Raw genomic sequence first — 16278 nt, forward strand, 5'->3', positions numbered from 1 at the left:
TAATAAAATATACATGTAAAGGGCTACAGAAAAGCATAAGTGATATAGAGTGGTAAATTAAAAGCCCAAGGCGTTGCGACACTTCCTTAGAAATTGCTGAGATTTTTTATATACAAGCTGAATCTCTGCGACACGAAGTCTCGTCCTTTGTGGATAATCTATGTATACAGTATATGGAGTAGACGCAGTTATTAACGTGCCTCTGCAACCATAAGTTTATAACAATACAGATAGAACATGAGATGTCGTCTTTTCAAGATTTAGTGGTTTTCGTTTACAATAACCCTGAGGCAGAAGCCCAAAGGAGTTAAGCGCATGCCGCGTGGAATGACAAGACAGAGAGAGTGTATGCTCGTGACTTCTTTGGGCTTCTGCCTCAGGGTTATTGTGAACGAAACACACATAAACCTTGAAAAGACGACATCTACTGTCCCATCTGTTATTTTCATTAATCTATGGGTAAAACCTAAGACCACGGCGCTGCGACACTTCAAAGTCGACCCTGTCTTTAAAATTGATGAGACTTATTATAACTTATTATAAGCAGGCTGAATCAATGTATGTGGCACTCTGAAGTCCTTTGTACACTCCTGTATGCCGTGTCCATTAGCGCCTGATCAAATCAGGGTCCAGTCATGTGTTTATTGTCTATTCTGAACCAATAGAAATAGTTTGGCGGTAACATCTAGTTTCTGTCTATCTCATTATCCAATTAAAGTTATGAATCCTTCAATCGGCGCTATCAGTAAATGGACATATTTACTTCTACTGAAACTGTAGTGTGTAGTCCAGTATATGGAGTAGACACAGTTATTACAGTGCCTAAAGCCCTGCAACCTTTAGATCTTTATTTATTTAGTAAATTTAATCCTACCCTGGGGGAGAATCTTTCTAATTCAGATTAAGGAAAAAGTCAAAAGTGAAATATAGAGAAAACGGGATTTAAGAATTCAAATTTAAAAACTTGAATTATTTGTTTTTCAAATATTTGAATTTCATTTTTTTTTAGATGATCTTACATCGATAAAGGAATTTATGCCTTAAACTCTGATTATCTTATCCCCATATCTTTGCAATCTGATCTCGTAAACCCTTGATATTTCAAACTATTAATTCAATTCGTCTGTTTGAAAGTTTGAAATATAAAATACCATCAGGGTACCAAGATATAAGATATATTTGAGTTTGTGGTAAAATCTCAATTTCTTTAAATGTATATATTTTCGCTGGTTTTCAGATTGTTAAATATATATTACAAATATTTTAAGCGATTATTGCAATCAAGCAAACGATAAAAAAACAGGATAAAACATTTTGTTTGGTAAAATTCTTTGTAAAATAAAAGCTGAAAATGGAAATAACAAAACACTTTTATATTTCTGTTTAGAATATCAGTAAAGGATTATTAAAAATTCTTCAAATATTTCAATTTCTATTTTTGTGAATTTTGTAACTAAGTTGGTCCAACCAAAGTTTTGACAATCATACTGTACTCTTCTTATTATTAGATTATATTGAACCAAACCATACTGTTCTCTTCTTATTATTAGATTATATTGAACCAAACCATACTGTACTCTTCTTATTATTAGATTATATTGAACCATAATATACTGTACTCTTCTTATTATTAGATTATATTGAACCATAATATACTGCAGTACTCTTCTTCTTATTAGATTATATTAAACCAAACCATACTGTACTCTTTTTATTATTAGATTATATTGAACCAAACCATACTGTACTCTTCTTATTATTAGATTATATTGAACCAAACCATGGTGTACTCTTCTTAGTATTAAATTATATTGAACCAAACCATACTGTACTCTTTTTATTATTAGATTATATTAAACCAAACCATACTGTACTCTTCTTATTATTAAATTATATAAAACCAAACCAAACTCTACACATGTATTCACATCTTATTATTGAGTTTTTTTTGTAGAAAGATCGTATTATCGCATGTCTTGTGAACCGCCACACCTGTACTTATAGAATTATACAATTAGAGAATAAGGATGCTCTGTTCACTGAATTAAATCAAAATCTGAACCAGGACTGAATTAAAGAAAATCATATTTATATTTGAACTCCAAGGTCTCATTGAGCTACCATCATTCAGCTACAGCTGTCATCTTGACAAACTATTAACATTTAAAGGGACTGTCGGCAATTTTTCAAGTAACCCTGCATTTATAGAGTGCAGCATGTGCGATTCACAACGGATTAGGGGTTTAAAGGGTACCAACATTTAATAGGACATACCAGTCTTTACATATGGAAGGTCGGGGACAATAAAAAGACCTTTGTATAGCTGACACATTTTTTGGAAAATTATCACCATTAACTTCTTGCTGACTGACAAACTAACTTCTCTCTCATATGTTTTTTGATGAACACTGAACCAAGTTTTTAAGGTTATATATAATGGCATATGAAGAATCTCAGCAAAAACTCTTATCGTTATATCTCAAGTATAAAAAATGTATCCCGAAGTTAGAAACTTTTATAAAACTCATGGATTGCATGAGAATGAGAATTCAAGGCTTGAACGAAATAAACAAAACAATCTTTGATGGAGTGTCCTAAAAAAACAATAAAAAGCATAAAAAGGAATCCCTAGCTATATCTTTGATATTTAAAACTTAGATGATTTGATCCGACAGAATTCATAGTTTGAAATATATAAATTCTACGCCATTGAGTTTGTGGCTTTAAAGCGTAAAAAGAGCCATCTATTTTAATACACATAATTGAGACAAAAGAAAAATTGGGACACTCGTTTATAAATATATATATACATACATAGAATATATAATATATACTCCCTGATATAAAGATGTTAGATATATACCGATTAGAGATATACATCACGCTACCATTTCTTTAACTATACACCATTAAAAACCAATAAGAAAAACTCCCAAATATCTTAATGCACGCAGTGTATTTTTACAGAATAATGAGAATAGGACTAGATAGAAAATAAAGAAATTATAGGATAAGATAAGTCAAGATGTGAAAGGATAGGATATATTTTGTAATATTCATTGATAACCAGATAACAATAGAAATTGAATAGACATTATAACAATGCTTAAGTATGGTTATCTTCTGGTTCTCACTGGCTAGACCTTTAGATTATCATCCTGGGGTACAAGATGATAGAGTCACACACCAGATTTCTAGTCGATTTTCCTTTTGTTGCAGCTTTTACTGGAACATAACCATTTGTTGTTGTTGTTGTTGTTGAGGTAATACATATATAGTGGTGAGCATCAACAGCTTTGACATATTTATATGTTTTCTTAAATTTAACGAGATGATCCAGGTTCCATGCAATTTCAATGGGATAAATTATGAGAAATGTATGATTTGTATACTATAAAAAACGTATTTATGACAAATGGAATTTATGACTTGTGTTATCTATGACTTTTTTAATTTATGAAAATGTAATTTATAAAAATCTTATTATGACAAATGTATTTATGAAAAACATATTATGACTTTTGTTACTGCGTCCACCAGGGAATAGGAATAAAGGGAAAGGAAATGGTGCTGGTCTGGCATGAGAAAGGCAGTCGCACTGCTTTGCAGACAAGTTCGGTAAACTTTACACACACTCTTTTGGTACAGACACACAACATGACTACAGTCAAGGAAATTGTAGAACAATGTTGTCAATTATATTTAAGCTTGAAAAACGACTATATTTATTGTAAACTTTAATCAAATTATATTCTTTGCATGCAAATTTTGCTTATAGTGTTGATTTATTTAAATGATATAATACATGTATATTAAACTTATTTTTAAGTAAACAATTAACAATAAACAAATGTACTCTCCTAGACTGTGCAAATGCCGAGATTCGTATGTACTGTATATACCTACAGTACACACCTTCGGTTCGGTAAACTTTACACACGCTCTTTTGGAACAGACACACACACATGACGTTTCCGCCCCCTGATCTCGGTAAATATGTTCAAATTTGAACTAGGGGGAGGGGGGGGGGAGGCAAATCCAGAAAATTACCTCGTTCAAGAATCTTAGAGAAATATTTGTCGTTCCCATAGTTTATTCAATTGAATTTTGACCCTTCGAACCATCATCCCCCCCCCCTCCATATATCCCCCATTCTCTGCAACCCCCCCCCCCATTCTCCCTTTTAATGACCATCCGTTGATTGGTCCTTTCATTTTACAATTAGTTTAATGAATTTGCACCATGGAAATATTTGAGAAATCATTTAATCATTATCTCTTCATCCTTTCATTCATCCTTTCATCCTTTCATCCTTTCATCTATTCATCCTTTCATCCTTTCATCCTTTCATCCTTTCATCCTTCCTCCATTCTTCCTCCATACTTCCTCCATCCTTCCGTTGGATCTGAGTTTCAAAAGAGAAAATTTAAAAAGTTGTAAAGTTTGTTGAATTGTTAATATATGGTGTCTAATGTCTTAATATATTTTTATCTGAGAACTAATGAACTTCTCCGACATATATGACAGCTGGTAATCTAAGCAGGCAAGAATTTAACCCTAGAGATATGATGGATATTCAGTAAAAAGTTTACCACATGATTACCGTGTCTAGAATATTCTGATGAATATTTAAATAATAATTAGGGCATACCTGGTTTACAGGGTGCCCCAATAATCATTAATGTTTGCCCATTTAAAATTCTTAATAAAATCAATTTGATCAATCTCCTTCTATAAATAGTAATTAAAGAAATGTTAAAAGATGAAAGGTAAATAAATTAAGAAAGTAATGAATGAAAGAATGAAAGGATGAATGAAAGAATGAATGTATGAATGAAAGAATGAATGCATGAATGAAAAAAAGAATGAAAGGATGAATGCATGAATGAAAGAATGAATGTATGAATGAAAGATGAATGAAAGAATGAATGTATGAATGAAAGAATGAATGCATGAATGAAAAAACTAATGTAAGGAAAGAAAGTTGCATGGATGAATAAAAGGATGAATAAAAAGATGAATAAAAAGATGAATAAAAAGATGAATAAAAGGATGAATAAAAAGATGAATAAAATGATGAATAAAAAGATGAATAAAAATATGAATAAAAGGATGAATAAAAAGATGAATAAAAGGATGAATAAAAGGATGAATAAAAAGATGAATAAAAGGATGAATGTAAAGAAGGATTCATATATGAATACCTATATAATAATATACGAATATAATAATGCAAGGATGAATAAAAGGATAAAAAGAAGAAGGGAGGATGAGTGGAAAGGCTGAAAGGAAGGGGTGGATGAAAAGTTGGATGAAACGCTGAATGTAAAAAAGAGTGTATGGCTAAAAAAAAGGATGAAGGTCTAAAGATGCGTTTACGAATGAAAGCGAAGAAGGGAATAAGGAATGAATGTACGAAAGGGTGAATGAATGAAACGATAAAAGAAAAAGCGTTTGTTTTAATAAATGATTAAATAAATGAATAAAAATAGTTCGATTTGAAAACTAAAAAAATTAATATATCAACTATATAAAAGAACTGGCAAACGAATAAAATCATGAATCATTGAATCGAATGGAAAGGATGAACATGGTTTTATTTTGATTTTTCAAATATCATTTTGAATTGATGAACTGCAATGAAACTCATTCAACAGAGATGGGCATCATTCAACATGAATTTGGAATAATCTGACTCACCTCACATATATTAGAGATGGGCATCATTCAACATGAATTTGGAATAATATGACTCACCTCCCATATATTAGAAATGGGCATCATTCAACATGAATTTAGAATAATCTGACTCACCTCACATATATTAGAGATGGGCATCATTCAACATGAATTTGGAATAATATGACTCACCTCCCATATATTAGAGATGGGCATCATTCAACATGAATTTGGAATAATCTGACTCACCTCACATATTTTAGAGATGAGCATCATTCAACATGAATTTGGAATAATCTGACTCACCTCCCATATTTAGAGATGGGAGTCATTCAACATGAATCTGGAATAATCTGACTTACCTCACATATATTAGAGTTGGGCATTATTCAACATGAATTTGGAATAATCTGACTCACCTCCCATATATCAGAGATGGGCATCATTCAACATGAATTTGGAATAATCTGACTCACCTCCCATATATTAGAGATGGGCATCGTTATTTGGTTCCTGTACTGGGACTGTATATCCATGTTCATTCTTTTTAAAATATATTATTTTTAAGCAGGGGTTCTCTTTTTTACTGCAAGAAAACAATGTTAGACTTACCAGAATTAAACACTTTCCAAGCTCTAAAACCTATGTTGTCATTCACATTATTGATCAGGTAAAGATGGCAAGGGTACCATTGTGAGTCTTGCATGTGCCTCTGTAAATGAAGGGTCCTACCTACCTATCTCTAACATTGAGAGAGCTGTGATGAACAAAGAGAATTAATGATCGCTGGATGATCATTGCCAACATAGAGTCTAAGCTCAATCATAGAAAAGGTAAAACTGGTGTAAATACCGTTGCAAATCCCATGGTTATAAACCTTAACACATCTAGATAAATTACGCTGTACATTTTCTGTAAATCTAAACATGCTTGTAAATAACTAGACAAAACCTGTATTGAGATTAACCTAACCTAGCTACGTCTGTTAATAACTGCGTCTAACCTGTCTTATGATTAGCTTAACTACGCTTGTATATAATGACGGAAAAGTTGTAATTATGTCCATTAACTTAATCTGTAACATAGAAATCAAAATAAACTTCAGTTGGAATATACTTCACTTTGATTACGGTGAACGAGTAATTTGTTTCCTCGTTAAGCGACAACGAGAGAGGAACCTTGAGTTCAAGATTGAATGGTATCTTGTGAAACAGATAATTGAGAATACAGATAGAGTCGTATCCGGATTGATATTTACTAGTTTAAAATTATGGAACATTGATTTCAAGATTGAGTTTAATCTTGTAAAACAGATACCTTAGAATACCGAAGGTTATACCTGGTTTGGAGAAAAAATGCGTAAATAAAAAGGAACAATAAATTGGAGAAGTAATAACAAAGAACAAAAAAGAAAAATGATGAAAATAATTGTAATGAAGGAATGAAATAGATGAAAGGAAAAGAAACGCTAGAAGAGAAAAAAGATTTTAAAAGAAATATTAAAACAACTAAATGTAAGAGACAGAAGAAGATAAAAGAATAAGTAATACACTAAAAGAAGTTTTCCACAACACTGCATACTCAGTTCAACTACCTTACATAGCCGGTCACTCCCTTTAAGAAGATGAAAGGAGAAGATGGTTAAAAAGAAGGAGAATAAGAGGGTTAAGAAGATGAAAGGAGAAGATGGTTAAAAAGAAGGAGAATAAGAGGGTTAAGAAGATGAAAGGAGAAGATGATAAAATGAAGGAGAATAAGAGGGTTAAGAAGATGAATAAAATGAAGGAGAATAAGAGGGTTAAGAAGATGAAAGGAGAAGATGATTGAAAAGAAGGAGAATATGAGGGTTAAGAAGATGAAAGGAGAAGAAGGAGAATAAGAGGGTTAAGAAGATGAAAAGAGAAGATGATAAAAAAGAAGAAGAATAAGAGGGTTAAGCAGATTAAAAGAGAAGATGATAAGAAGTAACAAATTAAAAGGAAAAAAATAGTATGGATGGAAGAAGAAATAAATTTAACAGAAAAAAGAAGGTAATATGAAGAATAAATGAAAATAAGTTTATTTCTTGTCCCTGATGCAACTCCTAAAGAGATATAAAGGTAGGAGGAGGTAGGGAGGCGGGGTTTAAAGTTTTCTATACTTTGGTCCACACAACTGCACAATGTATACAGCACTTTAGAATTTGATTATAGAGTTTTAGAGTTGCCTACCCTCCCAGCTTAAAGTCAGGATAGGATTTTGGCCTTTAAAGAGACATCATTTCAAGTAACTCTTAATATAAAATATATGTTTTCTAATTTTTTTAAGATCTAAATATGTATTCTTGTAGAGCTATATGATCGACATACATTTTTATGAAACTATTGTGTACTTTATCATTCTTCCTCACTTTATCGTGAATTTCATAGTGAAAGTGCTATAAAGTAATCATCGTGCTATAAAGTTAAATTAGAGGACAAAGTGCTATATAAAGTTTTGATTTGTTCCCGGATTTCCTCCAAAAAATTTAAGATATTTCCAAAATATTTTTTTTTACATTCGAAATGAAAATAAAATTGAAATTAACTTAATATTTTAACTTCTGCTTGGTTTTAAAGCTTATTTGATCTAGAATTAGCCACTGAAACAAGATAAGTACACAAAGGTTTCATAAATTCACAAAAATGCAAATTAATTTAAAAAACGCAGTGTCTATAAGAATGCGAGTTTATTGGAATAAAAATGGAGTTACTCATACCACAAAAAAAACATGAATAATATTGAACCAAAAAAGTTTTTGTGAGAGAAAATAAAAATTTACAAAGTAATGATCTTTTTAATTTGAAAAGAATATTCATAATTCTCATAAATGTTGAGTTTTCCAACGGTCGAGTTTTTGTTCAAATTATGAGTATTCATGATAATTCAGATTACAGTCTGATAATGATAAAATCTTTATTGAATACTTTTGAAGTCTCATCAGTTTTTCGGTTTTTCATTATTTTATACTTTTTTGAAAGGGAGTGTTCGCGAAAATTGAAAGGAATAGAATTTGAGAAATAACGAAGTCATGAATGATTTTCTTTTTGATGGATAAGATGGATTTTAATTCCAAAGAATTTATTTGAAGGGAGTGGGGGGGAACTTTTCTGTTTACCGTTTTTCCTGACACCCTGTACTGTTCACTGTTTTCCTAGACACCCTGTACTGTTCACTGTAAGATCAGACACCATGTTCTGTTTACTGTATTCCTAGACACCCTGTTCTGTATACTGTATTCCTAGACACCCTGTACTGTTTTCTATATTCCTAGACACCCTGTACTGTTTACTGTATTTCTATACACCCTGTACTGCATTTACTGTATTTATAGACACCCTGTACTGTTTACTGTATTTCTATACACCCTGTACTGCATTTACTGTATTCCTAGACACCTTGTATTCTTTACTGTATTCCTATACACCCTGTACTGTTTACTGTATTCCTGACAGGGTGTACGTTTTAATGTATTTCTAGACACCCTGTACTGTTCACTGTATTTCGAGACACTCTTTACTGTTTACAGTATTTCTGGACACCCTGTACTGTTTACTGTATTCCTAGATACCCTGTACAATTTTCTATATTCCTAGATACCCTGTACTGCTTACTATATTCCTTTACTATATTCCTAGACACCCTCTACTATTTACTGTATTCCTATACACCTTGTACTGTTTACTGTATTCCTATACACCTTGTACTGTTTACTAAATTCCTATACAACCTGTACTGTTTACTGTATTCCTGTACACCTTGTACTGTTTACTGTATTCCTTTACACCCTGTACTGTTTACTGTATTCCTATACACCCTGTACTATTTACTGTATTCCTATACACCTTGTACTGTTTACTGTATTCCTATACACCTTGTACAGTTTACTGTATTCCTAGACACCCTGTACTGTTTACTGTATTCCTATACACCTTGTACTGTTTACTGTATTCCTGGATACCTTGTACTCTTTACTGTATTCCTATACACCCTGTACTGTTTACTGTATTCCTGACACCCTGTACTGTTTACTGTATTCCTGGACACCCTGTACTGTTTACTGTATTCCTGACACCCTGTACTGTTTACTGTATTCCTAGACACCCTGTACTGTTCACTGTATTTCGCGCGAGACACCCTTTACTGTTTACAGTATTTCTGGACACCCTGTACTGTTCACTGCATTCCAAGATACCCTATATTATTTACTGTATTCCTTGATACCCTATACTGCTTACTATATTCCTAGACACCCTCTACTATTTACTGTATTCCTGGACACCCTGTACTGTTTTATGTATTCCTAAACACCCTGTAATGTTTACTGTATTACGAGCTATTCTGGCTATTATTAATAAATGAAGAACTCAACTATTTAAGCTATTCTTAATAAATGTAGAACTTAACAATTTTTACTTGCACACGAACAGCCTAAAATTATTTCCATTACAGGGAATATGGCAATAAAAGCTTAAGCAAAGCTCAAATTCTTTAGTTTTACCAAAATCTCTTAATAAATCTAATTTTAGAAGATTTTATTTCAGAAAGCACACTCAATTTTTTTAATTTGAAGAAAAAATTATTTTTAACACATACATTGGTAAAAAATTTCACTTTTAGTTTTTGCCTCCTGGTCTTTTTTCTTTTATTCTTTCAGTTTTCATTTTCACCTTCTCTAGCTTTATTTGTCCCAGATAATGTGCCTTAGGCCCCCTCCGGCTATAGGCCTTAACTCAAAAATAGCAATGAAAGTTTAAAAAGGAACTGCACCAGTTTTAAATAGATACCCGCATAGAACAAGCGACGCTGTTTTAGAGTCTGAAAACGACCCGCACGACCCCAAAAACGGGCGCCGGCCCGACTCTATTTTAGTAATCATATTACATATATTTGGTGAAATTTGATATTTTTTTCCAAAAACAGAGGGTCTGAGGAGGTCGGCCCGGCGTCTAAGACTAGGTTTCAGACTCTTAGATTCTACCCGGGTATAATACTACCATATAATTTAGTTTTTCCTTCTGGTTGTATTACCTTTCATGCAATTTAATGTTCTCGGATTGGGAACAGGGGCGTATTCAGAAATTTATCCCGGGGGGCCTACATTTTTCTCTTTCTTGCCTCTGATTGGGAAACTTAAAACCTCCTCTTTCCTTTAACCTCTTCAACCTTTCCTGTCAACCTTTCCTGTCAACCTTTCCTGTTCACCTTTCCTGTCCACCTTTCCTGTCCACCTTTCCTGTCCACTTTTCCTATTCAACCTTTCTTGTCCACCTTTCCTGTCCACCTTTACTGTCAACCTTTCTTGTCCACCTTTCCTTTCCACCTTTCTTGTCAACCTCTCCTGTCAACCTTTCCTGTCCACCTTTCCTGTCAACCTTTCCTGTCCACCTTTCCTGTCAACCTTTCCTGTCAACCTTTCCCGTCAACCTTTCCTGTCCACCTTTCCTGTCCACCTTTCCTGTCCACCTTTCCTGTCCACCTTTCCTGTCAACCTTTCCTGTCCACCTTTCCTGTCCACCTTTCCTGTCAACCTATCCTGTCAACCTTTCCTGTCCACCTTTCCTGTCAACCTTTCCTGTCAACCTTTCCTGTCAACCTTTCTTGTCCACCTTTCCTGTCCACCGTTCCTGTCAACATTTCCTGTCAACCTTTCCTGTTCACCTTTTCTGTCAACCTTTCCTGTCCACCTTTCCTGTCAACCTTTCCTGTCCACCTTTCCTGTCAACATTTCCTGTCAACCTTTCCTGTCCACCTTTCCTGTCCATGTACCGTGCATTATTGAAGTATAATAGAATAGTCAATTATTGAATATGATACTTGTACAATCGTACATTTACTTAATAAGATCATTTTCAAGCTAAGTAATGACAAGACCTAATCAGGGGTCCATATAATTCTTTTTTCAATCCCATTTGGGATTGACAAATTTGAAAGAAATGGGGGCAAATCTTTTTTAAATGATAATTTAAAGAAAATTGGGGGCATTTTTATTTAATTGTTTTTTTTAAATTGGAGGCAATTTAGTGGAATTTGAAAATGTTTTTTAATTGGGGGCATTTTTTGTAATTGGGGGCATTTTTTTAAATTGGGGGCAAATGGGGGCAAATGTGTTAGTGGAATTTAAAAATGTTTTTTAAATTGGGGGCAATTGGGGGCAAATGTGTTAGTGGAATATAAAATGTTTTTTCGATTAAGGGTATTTTTTACAATTGAGGGCAATTTTTTTCCCAATTTGGGGCAATTGGGGGCAAATGTGTTAGTGGAATTTGAAAATGTTTTTTTAATTGGGGGCATTTTTTGTAATGGGGGCATTTTTTTATAATTGGGGCCAAATGGGTGCAAATGTGTTAGTGGAATTTGAAATTTTATTTTAATTGGGGGCATTTTTTTTTAATTGGGGGCAAATGTGTAAGTGGAATTTGAAAATGTTTTTTTAATTGGGGGCATCTTTTATAATTGGGGCATTTTTTCCCAATTGCGGGCAAATGTGTTGTGGAATTTAAAAAATTTTTAAATTGGGGGCATTTTTTAAAGTTGGGGGCAAAAAATTATTTTGGGATCGAGAAAATCAGCTATTTTGGGAATTATATGGACCCCTGGACCTATTTGCTTTACAACGACATCAGAAATACATAAAATATCATCTTTATTCTCATGTTCTATTCCACAGCTTAATACGTCCCAACTCCCACTAGATTTCAGCGTAATTAGCGATCTTTACAACCTTGTGTGATTTATGAACAGCTATAAGTATACGGTATAACTTACTTTTGACCCACCACAAATTTTTTTTTTAATTGTTCGGTCCACTGGCAGCCGTAGTACATTTGAATTTCCGAGCTTTGCGGTCCCAGTTTGTACTGTACCTCGCTCTATGGACAGGACTCTGGTGCAACAAGGTTGACGCGGTCAGACTTTATGCTTCATATAGGTTGAATTTACTTTTACCAAAGGAGCAGAATTGCGTGGGTCACTTATAGTTGCTGCTATGGAAACGCCTAAAAAATTACTTTTAAGGAATTTCCTCATTAATTTAGGATATCTCTAAAATCTTGAAAAGTTTGAGGGATTTCCGAATAATTTTGGGTCGATTCCCAATATTCATCTGAGCCTCTGATGTGTTTCCTCTTAATTTTAAGGGGGCTAAGCCTCCCCCCCCCCTTCTAGACCAGTGAAATTTATGGGTTTCATTGGGTTTTCAGGCCCCAACGGGTGCTATAAGTCCCACCCCTATGGAAAGGAAAAAAATCCCGACTACGCCCCTGCAATATCTTTAAAAGGAACAGAGTATACTGTCTAAATTTAAAATTATAAAATACATTTAAGAGCTTGCATTGACGCCAGACTTCTAAGAAACACTTTTTTACCTTCTTTCATTGAAATTCATTGGAGGAAAACGATCTAAATTGTTCAAGTAGCGAGTAGAATTTGAATCAGGGTTTTCATGAGACCAGCTGACAGCTAGAAATCTCCCTGTACCGTACAACGTGGCAAATCAGCGCAGGGGGGACCAGTAGGGATATTTTGTACCAACCCGACTTATAAGGGACATGAAATCCCGGGCTGGCACGGCTACCGGCCTCTGGCCACCAGACACCGGACCCGGGACACCTTACTTCTAGGTTTTGGCGCACATCCCATATCTAATATTCTCGGTTCATATTATCGTTAGCGGTTAGTTTGACTTTGGTCTTGTACTTGCAGAGAGGTGAACGAGACAACATAAAAGAAGTTACAATGTGAAGAGTGAGATATTCACTTTAAAAACTGATAAAAAAATATTAGTGATAAAGGCGGCATGTTTCGAAAACTATGTTTGCAAAGAGTTTAATGAATATAAACTGAAAAGTGATAATTCGTATAAAATGTTGAAGAAGATTGGGACGGTAAGTTTTCATTACACATTAAACAAATAGTTTTATCATTTCTTTGTAAATATCAACAAACAATGATGAGTACATTTTTCAATAAAATTTACATTTTATACTTGACGACAATTAAAGCACCAAATTTTCTGAACTTTTAGCGCTTGAGAAGGACTCTTGGGCGCAATATGAATCTTTGACTTTCTGATTTCTTGATTCCTAGGCAATGCCTTCTTGATTCTTGACTTTTGACTCTGTGACTCTTGATTCTTGACTTGACTCCTTTATCTTTGACTTCTTGACTGACTCCTCCATTCTTGACTTTTGATTTTTACTTTTAATTCCTGACTCCTTCATCTTTGACTTCTTGATTCTTGACTCTTGAATACTTGACTCATCTACTCCAATTAACCCACTGATACCTAGATTTCGTAACTTCTTTACTCTCACTCTGTGATTCCTTGATTTCTTGATTTCTTGATTTCTTGATTCCTTGATTTCTTGATTTCTTGATTCCTTGATTTCTTGATTTCTTGATTCCTTGATTTCTTGATTTCATGATTCCTTAATTTCTTGATTCCTTGATTCCTTGATTTCTTGATTTCTTGATTCCTTGATTTCTTGATTCCTTGATTTCTTGATTTCTTGATTTCTTGATTTCTTGATTTCTTGATTCCTTGATTTCTTTATTTCTTTATTTCTTGATTTCTTGATTCCTTGATTCCTTGATTCCTTGATTTCTTTATTCCTCGATAAATTATACCTTGAGATCTTTGACTTATTAACTTATTGACTTATTGATTCCTTGACTCCTTAACTCGTTGACTTCTTAACTCCTTGACTTCTTGACTTCTTGACTCCTTGACTCCTTGACTACTTGACTCCTTGACTCCTCTACTCCTTGACTTCTTGACTCCTTGACTCCTTGACTACTTGACTCCTTGACTTCTTGACTCCTTGACTCCTTGACTACTTGACTCCTTGACTTCTTGACTCCTTGACCTTTTTAGTCCTTGACTTCTTGAGTCCTTGACTTCTTGGCTCCTTGACTCCTCCACTCCTTGACTTCTTGACTCCTTGACTCCTTGACTTCTTGACATTGACTTCTTGACTCCATGACTCCTTGAGTTCTTGACTCCTAAACTTTCAAGGACTCCAATCCTATTTGTTCTGAGAAAAGTGACAGTTTTAAAAGTTTAGCTTTTGAAATATTTATATCAAACTTTTCTATGATGGGTTTCTAGTGTCTAAGAGTTCTAGAGTGGAATTTCTCCAAAATATTTATAAAAAGTATGAAGTGGGGGGCGTCGGGTTGGATTGTAAATGTAATTTGATTTGATTTGAATCTATATCTGATCAAAATAAAGAAATAACAAAAATTAATACAATTGTTGAAAAATATAAAATTTTACTATTTTACTATTTTAACCCGATTAAAATGAATTAAAAGTAATCTCTCAATAATGAGGATGATATCTTTGTTTTTCTAGCTTCATTCTCACAATTTCTTTATTGGTTTCTTTAGCAAGTAATCCGAAAGCCACTATAATGTATAGAAAACATAACTGAAACTTACCAATTTTTTATAGAGACATCATTGATATTTCATTCAAATAGTAAGTTTTTTTGTGTTAAAGTCAAGTTGACAACAAATGAGATTCCATTGATAAAAATATCATGATATGACAAATTTTATTTTTTGGGAAATTTTTTAAAGATGGTTTCTTAAATCATAATAAACTTGTGGAAGTAGTGCGCATTCTGTATTTTTGAAGAAAAAGTTTTCTCGTAAAACATGCAAAAAAACAAACTATTTCAGAATTTTTTTCTCGGGCATATTAATAAATTAAACTGAAATAGTTTATGATTGATCTACATACATCTGAGACTGAACCTATATATATATATTCTAAACCTTCAACTTTAGCATAGATTGACAGACAGATAGATAGATATTAGTTAGTTAGCAGGGGTTTTCTTTTAGTATTTAGAAACTAATTAGTCTATATCTTTGCAAACTAATGATGTAGAACTTTGATATTTCAAACTTTGTCTATTTGACGAAATTTTTAGATTTAATTATTGAAAATCATATGACACCAAACATACAAAAATATAAGTCTATTTTATTAGATTTTGAGGGTTCATTTACACTGCTTGGTCACAAGCTGTTAAAGGGTTTATTATATTTTTCGGGGGGAATTCCAAATTGCAATTAAAGTTTTTGAGGAGTTAAAAACCAAAACACTAGGTGTAGCTCTAGCAGATAATTGTCTGTAAGGATTCATTACGAAACACCCTGTATTCGTACAACTGGATAAGTTTCAACCAAAGAGTATGAAATATAAGGGAGAAGGAATAGACCCGGCCCGCCCTACCATATTATTTTACATGCTTTGCAGACGGTACTTCATTTGAATAAGAAATATTTGTCTGATGTACAAATGCCGCGAACATGTATTCAAAATAGGTTGTGAAAACAAACGTAATTTTTTATAATATTCAAAATCTGGTTTATTTAATACGGTAAAGTAAAAAACAACATTCAAAAATTAAAAGACGACCTTTAAAACACTCTTTTTCAAATGGAGTACCGTCTGCAAAGCATGTATAATCATAATGTAGAGCGGGTCGGGTCCATTCTTTCTCCCTTGTATTCCATACTCCTTGGTTACAACAAGTATTATTATTACATAATTAAACTTTGGTTTCAACT

This window comes from Eurytemora carolleeae, unplaced genomic scaffold, assembly GCF_000591075.1.
Source record: "Eurytemora carolleeae unplaced genomic scaffold, Eaff_2.0 scaffold21, whole genome shotgun sequence".
Classification (NCBI taxonomy): Eukaryota; Metazoa; Arthropoda; class Copepoda; order Calanoida; family Temoridae; genus Eurytemora; species Eurytemora carolleeae.